Source organism: Cydia pomonella, chromosome 4 (assembly GCF_033807575.1).
Source record: "Cydia pomonella isolate Wapato2018A chromosome 4, ilCydPomo1, whole genome shotgun sequence".
Classification (NCBI taxonomy): Eukaryota; Metazoa; Arthropoda; class Insecta; order Lepidoptera; family Tortricidae; genus Cydia; species Cydia pomonella.
This window is the reverse complement of record NC_084706.1, coordinates 5484287-5497007: the sequence shown is the minus strand read 5'-3', so window position 1 is coordinate 5497007 and position 12721 is coordinate 5484287. Positions and strand designations below refer to the sequence as shown.

Here is a 12721-nt window from a genome sequence, read left to right as displayed (position 1 = left end):
TTAGAAAGCCTCGTCATTACCTAACTAAGGATTTGGATTCGTGTTTATTCATCATAATTACCCTTCTGGCATAATCCCGGCATTTCCTAGCCCAAAGAATTGATACCGCCTGTGCTGTTTTCATGACAGTCTACCATCTGACCCTCTAACCCAGAGGGGAAACAAGGCTTGGAATAAGTCCGAAGATGTATAATTTTTCAAGAAATTCAATGCCATGTAGCCACTACTACCACAACAGCTATCTAATTTTAGAGAGATTTTTGACAATGCAGTCTGACTCTGTTCTTCTCTCTATGTTAGGGTTCCGTACCAAAAAGGTACAAAAGGAACCCTCTCCGTCCGTCCGTCTGTCTGTCACATCGATATCTAATTAAGCTATCGATTTGAAATTTGGAATAGTTATGAACAACGCTAACCCAGACACATCAAAAGTATTTTCTTTTTATTTTATTTTTTATAACAATGGGAAATGCCCCACATGAAGAGGGGCAAAATTTAAAAGTCTAGTGACTAGGTCAAGTGGGATATCATTTAAAAGAGCTCAAATTGTTCATTAACCGAAAAACCAACATACGTGCATTACATCGCGCAAATTAGTTACAACAATTTGTCAATAGATGGCACTGTACACAATTATAATCAGTATAGGTGCTTCTGATCAAAAGTTTTTCGCCTTTATAGTTACACGAGATAATTCAAAGTTTGTACGGAACCCTCGGTGCGCAAGTAAAACGAACTCGCGGTTGACCGGTTTTTTTTTTAACTTCTATAAGCTCAACGACACAAAAAGAGGACATCATTGAGGAAAAACACAAAACCGGTACCCGCGCCGTCGGAGCACGTAATTACAAATGTACGTGGTGTCACAGTACCTACAGTATTACGCATAGTGCGGCAGTCTCCCCGCAAAACAATGAACCCTTGTCACCTCGCAAGCGGCGTGTGCGCACCTAGAGCTAAGTATGTACCACGTCTCCAAGACCACCACGGAGATCTCGGGTGTTGGAATGGAATTCCATTATAAGCGTAGGTGCTAAAGGCAATTACGTGGGTACATAGCTTCGACAACCCTTATTTGACTTTCATTGATTATCTATGGTGGTAAAATAAGGGTGATTTTTGCAACAATTATTGCGATCAACGCGGTAGGTCATAGTAATGTCAGGATTTCTGGTAACTAAATATAGGATGGGACTCATGGGACACGACACGACACGACACTCATGGTTTCGAACTAAAAAATAAATGGTTAACATATTGACCATTTTATTTTGAATATTTAAAACCATATTGAAAATTTAATATAATTACCCCTTTTTACAAGTGTGACAGATAATGGGACCAAGTACTAGGTGCTTGAATTCGTGTTATAAAGGGACATTTTATTTATTTATACTTACTTAGGTATGCAATAACCCTGCTGCTCCAGCGCAGAACATACCACACGTGATGGGGAAAACTTCCTACATACTCGTACCTACCTACCTGTTTTACATACAGTAATATATTTGTCACGCTTTAGCCTCTAACGGCTTGGTAGTTTTGTCACCGCAATATTTACTAGATCTTATCAAAAATGCCCATATCATTTTCTCAAATTACCTAAAATTTCAGAAGAGTTACCAAATTGTAAATTAATTTGCAATCCAATAAAGTTATCCTTTGCGGTTCTTGAGAGTATGATCAAATAGTTATTTGTTTTACAAGGGGGCAAAGTTGTTGTTTAACCCTTCGGACTAATACTGATACCCGAGCAAGCGAAAGATTCCATAATTGAACCACGAGCGTAGAGATTCTACAACAATACGGCGGTGTATGGAGGTTCTCAGCCTTGTATAATGTATATTAAAATATTAAAGCCTCTGGCTATAGATAGATTTTGGACTTGCCTGCAAACAACCCCTCGATGATCATGCACCCAAACTAATGTCACGAGTACCTCGAGCCGTCTGATGCTGGCGTGTATTTACAGCCTGTCCCCTCCGACCTTGACCCGCAGACCCGCCTTCCACCCGCGCTAATAACGATCTACAACCTATTCCAGGCTATATTTATCCGTCTATACTCTGCCGCCTTCTATATACGATTACATTATTGAAAAGTTTAAATGTGTCATTTTCAAACATATTTGTATACGTCGATTGATTGTCAGTGTGGTCATATGGCATTGTTTTAACTGAAACGCTGCATTCTTAAAAAAAAAACGATAAATCGAAGGTAAATTTTAAACTCAATACGCGATTAAGTCCCGTTTGTATAATTTAATAATGTAAAACAATAATTGTTTACGAATATAAATTTCTTTCTGGTTGTTTAAAATATAGCATAAGTATATTAACTTCAACTTCAACATTATTCAGCAAAAAGGCCACAAGGGCACTTTTACACGTCAACATGGAATTTACATACAAGCAAAAAAACCCTAATAAGCACATCAACAATTAAAAACTATAATTAACTGAAAATATAAATGCAAACTAAGGTATTATTATTACTTAAGAGATGTATAAAGTATCTTAAGGTAACAGGTGTATCATGGATTTTTTTGAACTATAAAGTAGGTGTAGGTGAAGTATTAATAAATTAATTCAAAAGATGAGTATGCGGATACATTAATTAAATAAAACGAAATTATGACTACTTATAAAATAAAACTACTAAAACTAAACCTACCTAGAAAAAATAAAATACCTAAAGCAAACCCTAGCCTCTTGGCAGGGTGCCCATCATGCAGGCGGCATACCCGCGCCATATCGCTATGGCAAACCTTTGCGCGAGAAAGCTCCCAGCGTGGGGGTCTCCCGTTGCCTCCTAAAAAATAATCTAAAATTATTTAGAGGTGTAAATGTCTCTAAGTGTCAGAACTAAAAGATTATATACTTAATCAAATCATCCTTAGAGATATATAGGATCTCGAAGAGTCAAAATCTTGTTCAATTAAAACATTCCTTAAGATAAAAGAAACATACGAGAACAGTCTCCACAAATAGCACCCGTTCACAAGTATGACGCGCATCTCAGCCATCGCCTCCCTCAACCTTCATTCGGGAAAGTGGCGACCCGATCAACGACGCCACCATAAGCAAAGATTTTTAAGCGAGCATTGCATGTTTAAGCTAATGGGCTTATATATTTATAGTTAAATAGTATTACTACATGTAGGTAGCTGTGAGACATAACATTTAGTGCTTGTATATCTTATACCTTTAAACGAGCAATTCTTATATATATATATATATATAGTACCTGGGCGACCGAGCTTTGCTCGGTTAAAACTGTTTATTGTAATATGGTGGTGTATAGGTGATAATCTTAACTACATTTTTTTACTAAACTAAACTTGTCTAAAACAATAAAAATTAAATAATTATATATAAACTTGAACATATAAAAAAAAAGAGTTAGTCACCGGGTGAGATTCGAACCCGTATCACTCGTTTAGCAGTCCGCGTCTTAACCCGCTGGACCAAACAGACACTGGCCGGCAATACGAAATTAGCGACCATATTCTGCGTCGTAAGAAAAACGCATGAAAACTCGAAAACACGCGTTTTCCCAAACATAAGACTAATCTAGATAGATTGTATACCCCGAAAAACACCCATATACCAAATTTCAGCGAAATCGTTAGAGCCGTTTCCGAGATCACAGAAATATATATATATATATATATATACAAGAATTGCTCGTTTAAAGGTATAAGATATTTTGCGGAACTCGGAAACGGCTCTAACGATTTCGATGAAATTTGCGATACGGGGGATTTCAGTGGCGATAAATCGATCCAGCTAGGTCTTATCTCTGGGAAAACGCGCATTTTTGAGTTTTTATTCTCCCAGATATTGTTATATAAAAGACGATACAGCTTCACAAAATTACTAGCTTAAACTTACTTAAAGATGTAAAGGTATCTAAGTGTCAGAATCGTTAAAAATAGTGCAATCAAATAAAACACAAAAAAAAAGAGATGTATAAGGTCTTCTGTCCTAAACTAAAATTAATTTACACAGTATAATAAAGCGATAACATGATGTTCTCATGTCTCAATTATACTGGATACTAGCGTGCTTAATTCATGATGAAAACAAAAACAAAATATTTACGAGTATTTAACTTTTATCTTACTATCGAAATCAAGCTACTGGCTTAAAGGTATTTCTATCGTCAATAAAATCATTTCTTTTGGCTTTACCCTAGTCAGTCGGACTAAGTATGTACTTAAAGGCTGAGCATAATGTATCACACTGCACTGGTTGCATCAGTTCTTACGACGACCATTTGAGTCAGGCGAATCGCGAATCGCACCAAACTTGTTTTCAAGATTAACTAAAACAAATTATTCGAGCCTTTTCTGTATTGACCAACGTAATCCGTGTAAATGTCAATGCTAAACAAATAAGCATTAGCATGTCTAAAGTAGGGTTGCCACCTGTACTAGAATATATAGTATCGTTCTAGAAAGGGGTATACAATATGATATCGCATCGTATGCGAATTGGATTTTTAAACGCCGTACTTCGCCTCAAATCGGTGTCCTATTTTTTTCCATTTTCCCAGTAAATAATATATTTTTTCAATATTTTACCAAAAATACTATTTTTCTGTAGAAGGTGGTAACCCTAGTCTAAAGTAACGAATAAATAACAAAGTGCTATAAAACTTGTCATAAACGGATTTAGATTTTTTTTATTTGCATCGTACGCGAAGAATATCTCGTCAGGTGACAAGCAAAACTCACTAACAAAAATCAACCTTATTTTAGTAATATTATGGTTCATTATCGCTATGAACTTGTGGTGGTAATTAGTGAGATTTGCTTGTCACCTGATGATATACTTTAATTGCAGTGCCATACGAACTTCAGTTACGACTCTTGCTTACACTTACAAACTTGCGGGATTAATTCTAGGATATGAACTATTCTGTTGTTCATCATGGCAGTGAGGCGACGCTCCTCCTTTCGGCTTTCCCGGCTCATTATTGGGGTTGGCACAACTTGACGTCCCTGCACCGTGCACGACCACAGATAAGATAATGACTTCAATTTTGACAACCCTAAATGGCCGAAAGGGATAGTGCCATACATTAGAAAGGGACCATAATTCGACCTCAATCGCTGTCAAACTTCGGTTTTGTAGGAAGTGTCATTTCTGTACGGTAGTACTATTATTTATTTTGTGTATAATTGATACTATCTAATTACATATTTTTCCCCAATATGCTCGGAAATGTTCACCTTATTGTAGCAAAAATAGTACGGGAAATTCTTCGTTATGGTCAAACGAAAATTAAAAAAATTCAAACCATTATTGTCGTGTTTTAGCGGACGGGAAAGTTATTACTGTATTGTTTTAAACTTTTTAAAAACATGTATCCACTAATGAAAGCAGAATACAGCCAATTAATAAAGCCGAGGGCTGCGTCTACACGACCCCCGCCCCGGTCAGCATCATTAAGACCGACGTGTATGATCGTGCGAATACTGCTTAATCAAATCAAAGACTATATAAAAAAATTTTTAAGGATTTCATGCGTGCAGCTTATATTAGACAATTATATTGAATGGTAGAATAGTTATGCATTTAACTTTTAAAAAAGAATTAAAGAGGGAAATTGTTTTTGACGTTTTTGATGTGAAGGTTCGATTTGAGTTCTGGTTCATGTTTAAATTATGATTATGTTACCTGATTTCCTCGCATGCTTGGCGAAAAGCACTATATATGCCTCGGCAGGAACAGCAATTCGTGAATTCGTCTTCTTCGCGTCGTCCGTCAAAATCGAAACTCATCCACGAATTGCGCTTTCCCGCGGCCTCTGCAATAATCTACTAATCTGTGAGTGTTTCTGTTACCTATGTGCGCCTACCAAAATGCAATCACATCCTCGATATAACTTTAGCGTCAATAATATTAGTATACAGGAATAATTGTTGTAATACTAGTATAGCTTTTAATCAGGTTCAGTTCAGACGGAATCTACCTCGTCATCACTATAAGCGGATAAACTTCAATTCACAAGCCAAAAACGTAGACGCTAGTTTCCTTAACCGGAACAAATGAACACTACTTTCTACACAGCACAGAACAGCAGCATCAGCACTAGCGTGAAGATAAGTTTACTTCTGTCACTTCGTATGAATGGAGACATGGAAATCTCCATTGAACGTGTCATATCTTTTATTAACAGCCTACTGTAGGTAGTAAAGACTGTCCACGACAAAAAGTGGTCATGCATATTATAGTAAATCTTTTAAATGATTATTTCCAAATAATGTGTGGATATCAAAGTACATAAAAAAAATACAAATGTGCGTTCGGTAAAAAGATATATGGAAAGATGGATAGTCTTTGCTTTAGCCAGTCTATCTCAGGGGCTATAGAGCAAGATCCCAGAGCCGCCAGACCTTACTTATTTTCTCATGACTAAAATGTATGGGATAATATAGTGTTAGTATGTACTTTTAATGTCTGCATACTTGCTCTAATGACCCGACGGCCATTTGTCCGGTACAGGGTGTTAAAGGTAGGTACAAATATTACTAACGTTTTCGTAAATTACTAATGAGTTTTCGTAAATTCCCATGGCTGATTTTTATGTATGTTTTAGAAATTTTTGTTAAAAGTTGATAATCAACATTGCCAGACCATTTCCGCTGGCAGTAACTTTTACAAGACGCTTTAAAGCTGTCAAAAGATCTTGTAACTTTACTTATATTCTCACTCTTGATTTTTTATATACGATACTCAGTGAACTATTACTATTACATTTTGTAAGTAGCCACACCAATTAGAGGGGCCCAATCATTCCCCAGACCCCACATAATAAAAATATTGTAAGTAAAGTTACAACATTTTTTCGACAGCTTTAAAGCGTCTTGTAAAAGTTACTGCCAGTGGAAATGGTTTTTTGCACCTCCTAAATAGTTAAATTAATATTATCACTTCTCCGCTACCTAAAGGTTGTCTGGTAGAGATCGCTCTTTAGCGATAAGACCGCCTGTTGTCACCTCTGTCTTCATGTATTATGTATGTCTCTCTGTAAAGGTTATTTTGAGGTTGTGCAATAAAGAGGATTTGTATCGTATTGTATTGTAAAGTTACAATATCCTTTTGACAGTTTTAAAGCGTCTGGTAAAAGTTACCGCCGGCGAAAATGGTCTGGCAATGTTGATTATCATTTTTTAACAATATTTTTTAAAACATACATAAAAACAGCCATGAAAATATCAAGAAAAAGTAGTATTCTTTTTACCAACCTTTAGCACCTTGCACCGGACAAATGGCCGTCGGGTCAATATAGCAAGTATGCAGACATTAAAAGTACGTACTAACACTATATTATGTCTTGTGTTGTTCAAGGTTCCGGTTTTTCGATATATTCTTGCCACGTGCCTCTACACACGTTTGACTGTCGCACAATCCTCATATTGTGCATAAAACACGTTTGAGCTCGCGCTTAAATGTAAACAAATAAGTATTAAGGCGCCGAGAGTGGTTTGGTTGATGACTCATTACTCGTAAGCGCAGAGAACTGAAACTGAACTAAACAAACTATAAGAGCGTCGTACAGAAGGCAAGCTTCATGCAATAGACACAACACACTTGTTGCACCTATGCAGCACCGCTGCCCTAGCCCCCGAGTCCTCGAAATTAAACATATAATGTATATAGGTACTTGAAAAATCTCCGTAAAAGTAAGCATAAGGCCCAAAATAGGTACTTTATTTATGCGGTAAAGTGAGTGATAAATTAATAATCACGATACTTAAGAATCATAAAGTATCGTATAAAGAACCCGATAAATATTTCCATCCTTCTGCGCAGTTCTTTCTAAAGCGAACAAAAACGAACAACTATTCCATTATGTACCTAACCTAAGACGAGATTTTCGCGACTTTTAAATGTTACTATTGTTCTGATTTTTCCCAGCGGGATCCATCGGTAAAGTAGTGATCAATCGAGGGCTAAAAAAAAATAGATTATAAGTACCTACCTACTTAAAATGTCAGTATGTTAAATCAAATGTCATGTGCCTGTCTATCACTCGAATACATACATACATACATACATATAATCACGCCTATTTCCCGAAGGGGTAGGCAGAGACCACGGATTTCCACTTGCTACGATCCTGACATACCTCTTTCGCTTCCTTCACTTTCATGACATTCCTCATACACGCTCGTCGGTTTTGGCGAAATAGGCCCTAAATTTTATACCTACAATGTAATTATTAACGTGAATTTCTTTTGAGTGTTGAATAGTTGCCTATTACTCTCATGACTCATAAACCTCATCAACAGCTCGATCCGATCGATCGGATGAAGCACTAACTCTGGCTCAGCTCATCTGTGACGTAAATGTTCATTGTTCTCAAAACTTACACAAGAAAGACAAAATAAAATGAGTCTTAAAGGAATATAATACCTAAACATCGACAGTATCGACGTAGTAGGAGCCGATGCCAATGTTTCGACATTATTTTAGGACATTACGAAACATGTCGGATGCGATTTTTTACGATAAACAGTGGCTCATTGTTGTCTCGTGTGACTAAATTTATCAGTTACATGTTAATTATTATTGCAAACAACAGCTTCCAAAAAATCATCAGAATTTTAGGGAGCATGTTTTGAAAGTTGACTCTCAGTCAGTCCATTGTGGATTGTTTTTTATTCATCGAGAAATGGCAATTTTTTTAAATGTAATAACCTGAAAAAGCTTATATTATGGGCACAGCGTGTATGTACCTCATTAATGTACCTAAAAAGAACCGACCTCTGATGCAGAGTATTCTGTTTTTAGGGTTCCGTAGTCAACTAGGAACCCTTATAGTTTCGCCAAGTCCTGTCCTGTCTGTCCGTCCGTGGCTTTGCTCCGTGATCGTTTGTGCTAGAAAGCTGCAATTTAGCAAGAACACATAAATCATGTATGGCAACAGAACGTTAAAATAAAATGTAAAAAAAAAACTACGGTACCTTCCTTACAAAATGGTTTTAAAAAAACGCCTTCAAGGCTGTCCCTTTAACGTAGGATGCCACTAGTATTCAGGAAAACATAATTCGTTAATTTTACATATTTCAGTAGGTACGTATATTTACTTCCTGGTGTTGTACCACTTGCGCATAAGTTGGCTCGATGACTTCACTCCCCTCCCGCGCGATTCGATACGGCACGTACATTCGGTGACATTGTAAGCATCTGACCGCAGATTAGTCATCGCCAGGTTAGGCGAAGAATTCTGCGTAAAAATCTCAAAAAATGGTGTTTCGTACTCGACAAGCTCATTGATGTCAGTTCTGAATACCATGCTTATCTTTGCGGCCTCGTAAATTAGGCTGTTTTTGCGAATATTTGTAGTACTCTAGCGCCTTAAGAAACAAAAATATCAAAAAAAGCAAAACAGTCCGACACAGATATTAATAATAATAATCTGTGTTAAAAAAATCATTGCTCTAGTTTTAAAAACCACGAAGGAAACAGTCGAGTACGTTTGTATGGAGAAATGAATGACCGCTCCTGTTGCCTCTTAAGGCACCTCTAGGACCCTGCAAACTGTCAGGAATCAATTGAATCTGATAGTTAACCCGGGGGCGATAGCACAATGATAAATAGAAACGCTTAAACTGGTATATAAATTTATTATTCCTGCACTGGTACTCTAAATTGTATGTTATACAGATCGAAAGCTTTCCTCACAAAGCGTTTACATGAGCACTTCCGAAGCCGTCGGGTACACACTTGTGTGTAGTTGGTGTTTTAGTATGGCGCCGCGCCGACCGCAACGCAACGGTCGGTAGCTCCGCGATAACGGTCCGCCACTGCAGTACAGGGACAATGCGCAGGCTGCCTATATCAACTTTATGTTACAAAACAGTCTTTACTAGTCTACATGTGTGTGAATATTATTTTTATGTTTCCGACCGGTAACGTGGCTGTCTAGGTTTTCTCAGTTCGGGCTAAAAAAAGGAGTGCACAGGTTTGCAGAGTGCGTGAGCATAGCATACGCTTGTTTATAGTCGTTATTTACAAAGCTGGGTATCGTGGTCATTCATTTGCAAATCCCCCGTATTTCTACCGGTAGAATAAAAGGGTAATAATCTAATAATACATTACTATAGAGGCCGAGAAACGAAGGATTGCAGGCCAAGTAGATATAGGCAACCCCGTTTCTCGCCGAGATTTGTATAGTACTTTTCTCAAGCTAGCAATGAAAAAAAATATTAAATTAAATATTAAAAAATATTATACAAATTACGAATGTACTACTATTTGATGGTTGAATACATAGACGTCGTGTCACAATTTGATGTTTAAAAACAAAAGATCGCTGCTTTACAGGCCTAATAGGTATGCAAGATGCAATAAAAATCGTCCTTAATGTACACAGCTCATTAAGTGGTCATTTTCCAGGATTAGGAAAGAAAAGTTATTTGCTCCTTGGTTTGGATAATAGCAGTCCTTTGTAGTTGGAATGTGTATGACGTTTGAAAACGCTATTTGCCTAAAACTTTGCTTACGTTACATAGCTCTAGGTATTTCCAACGGCCTCAAAGCTCGAAACAACTAAACGGTTTATGAACGGTCCTTATACATTATGATTGTGACCACAGAAACCCGTTGTGTTTAAAAAGCACGTACGAAATACTCAGCGAATAAAGCCTTAAAAAAAGCTACATTAATCGGTAAACAACAGAGTCCTTTGAACTTTACAGAACGCTATTAAGAGCAAAGCGAATTTTAGGGCTCTACCGTTCCACCCAATCTAAGGTTTAATTTAATATGAAATTCTGGAGCGAAATACTTTATATTTAAAACAAATGTCGGTATTCCAGTTTTTGCTGCTTAAGCCTGATTCAACAAAGGAACAGGAAGGCATCTCAACAGCTAGCCAGGTTGTTTAATTCGTGTGTTAAGGAGACAGCTACGCTAATTACAATAATTACACACGGCGGCAGCGATATTATTCTTCGCAAGTGTCGCAACAATTTAAAATACTTAAAATTTTAAAACGGGCATAGTCATTACAATTTTTATATTTTCTCGAAAAAATACAGAAATTTAAATTCGCCGACAGCCGAAGTATTTGTAAAACCTGATGGACATTTCGACAACACAACACATGACATTGTCTACAATTCTGCATCGACGGTAGGCACGTGGACTGAATAACGAAGGAGGGTTCTTCGAGAAAGCTAGACGTTTTTGAGCTTAGTCATACCGCGTGTAGCCTTGGCTCTGTGCGTCATGGAACTGATAAACTGCCCATAGGTAGGTTTATTGCAAAACTGACTTTTGTTTTAAAGGCACGTTAATTCAACCATTAGAACAAGAAACATTGAATTTGAAGCAAACTATTGATATTGTAAAATTTACCATTGCAATTTCCTCTAATATCCCTTAACAAAGTCACTTATGTCACGTGTGAAGACAAAGACACAGATGGCGCGAGAACCAGCATGCAAATTAGATTACATTACTGACTATACTGAAGTACTACCGATTCAACCGATCTATCGTATGCGAGTTCTCGTTTAGCCTAAAGAGATCTCTGTGGATGCCACAACTGGCCGAGACAATATGATGTGGACTTACATAAGGCGGCGAGCCAGCAAGCGACTCACCTGCAACAAATAAGGCGAACGTTCATTGGCGGTCGATTTGCACACCAACAGCGCAAACCAGCCAGCTACACTATCACCAGAACAAACCATCAGTTCAGTCTACACCCACCAGGGATTTTTCGCATAACATTTTACAAGTTTTAGCCGCCGCCATAATCGAAGTTACGCTCTCATTTTAAAACGACATTAAAATATATCTATGTCTGGTACTAGTTCTGTTTTCGTTGTTAGAAATAATAAAACAAGGCCGATTTTATTTCCTTTGTTTTTTGTAAAGTCTCTCAACGCCCGGGAGTAGGAATATTGCGAACGCAACCTTTCATATGAAAAAATCAGCCGTCGGGCTCGGCTAGTATTCGGAGGCTTTTTCTAAAGCATCAAAGTCAGCGCTCCACACAATTTTTGTCGTGGGCTATCAGATGTACCTACATTCAAAACCCTTTGTAATTGTTCAATCTTGCAAATGTATCACTCTGTCATCATCCTCCATACAAACAACAACCACTTTCTACATTTAACCGTTTGTTACGAATCCCTTGTAAACCAGTACCTTTTGGAAAACTATAACACTTCACTACAAATCGAAGCTTTTTATTTGAGTCGTCGCGATTCTGAACTGCACGGCGGCTACAACGTTGTAGCGTTGCTAGAAATGATAAAACAAAGAAATGAGAGTGAGTAGAAACTGTACATACAAACCTTCTACTTGCTGTATTTTGCTTGTAATAGTTATAACATTTTTTTACAACTAAAACTAGTACCAGACATACACACACAGACATGTTACGTAGATGTTCATGCCAAGTTTCATGTAGTTTAAGCATTTCGTTTTTAAATAAGAGCGTAACTTCGCTTGTATGGGAGCGGCTTTTTGGCGGCGGATTCGTGTGACTCTTAATCGCATCAATGTTGACAGTGTAAACTAGTTTAAAATTTGAGCCCACACAGAACTAGACCATTTCAGCCACAGTCCAACACTATTCAGCTACTTTAGCATTAGACCACAACCCATGAACCCACCACCGGTGCCACCAAACCATCACCTCAGTTTAGCCGCACCCCAATACTCGACCAGATCACCTCCGGCCCGGCGGCGCC

General features: G+C 37.6%; 1 protein-coding gene across 3 annotated transcripts in view; it reads right to left on the bottom strand.

Annotated features, from left to right (window-relative positions):
- The window catches only part of LOC133516911 (MOB kinase activator-like 2), a 162242-nt gene that overhangs the window by 137044 nt on the left and 12477 nt on the right, over nt 1-12721 (bottom strand). Inside the window, exon 2 of one of the 3 annotated variants that reach the window (XM_061849953.1) lies at nt 11595-11623. The exons of the other annotated variants lie outside the window; for them this stretch is intronic. The gene's annotated coding sequence lies outside the window, so the exon portion shown is untranslated. The remainder of the gene's footprint in view (nt 1-11594; nt 11624-12721) is intronic. 3 annotated transcript variants of the gene reach the window in all.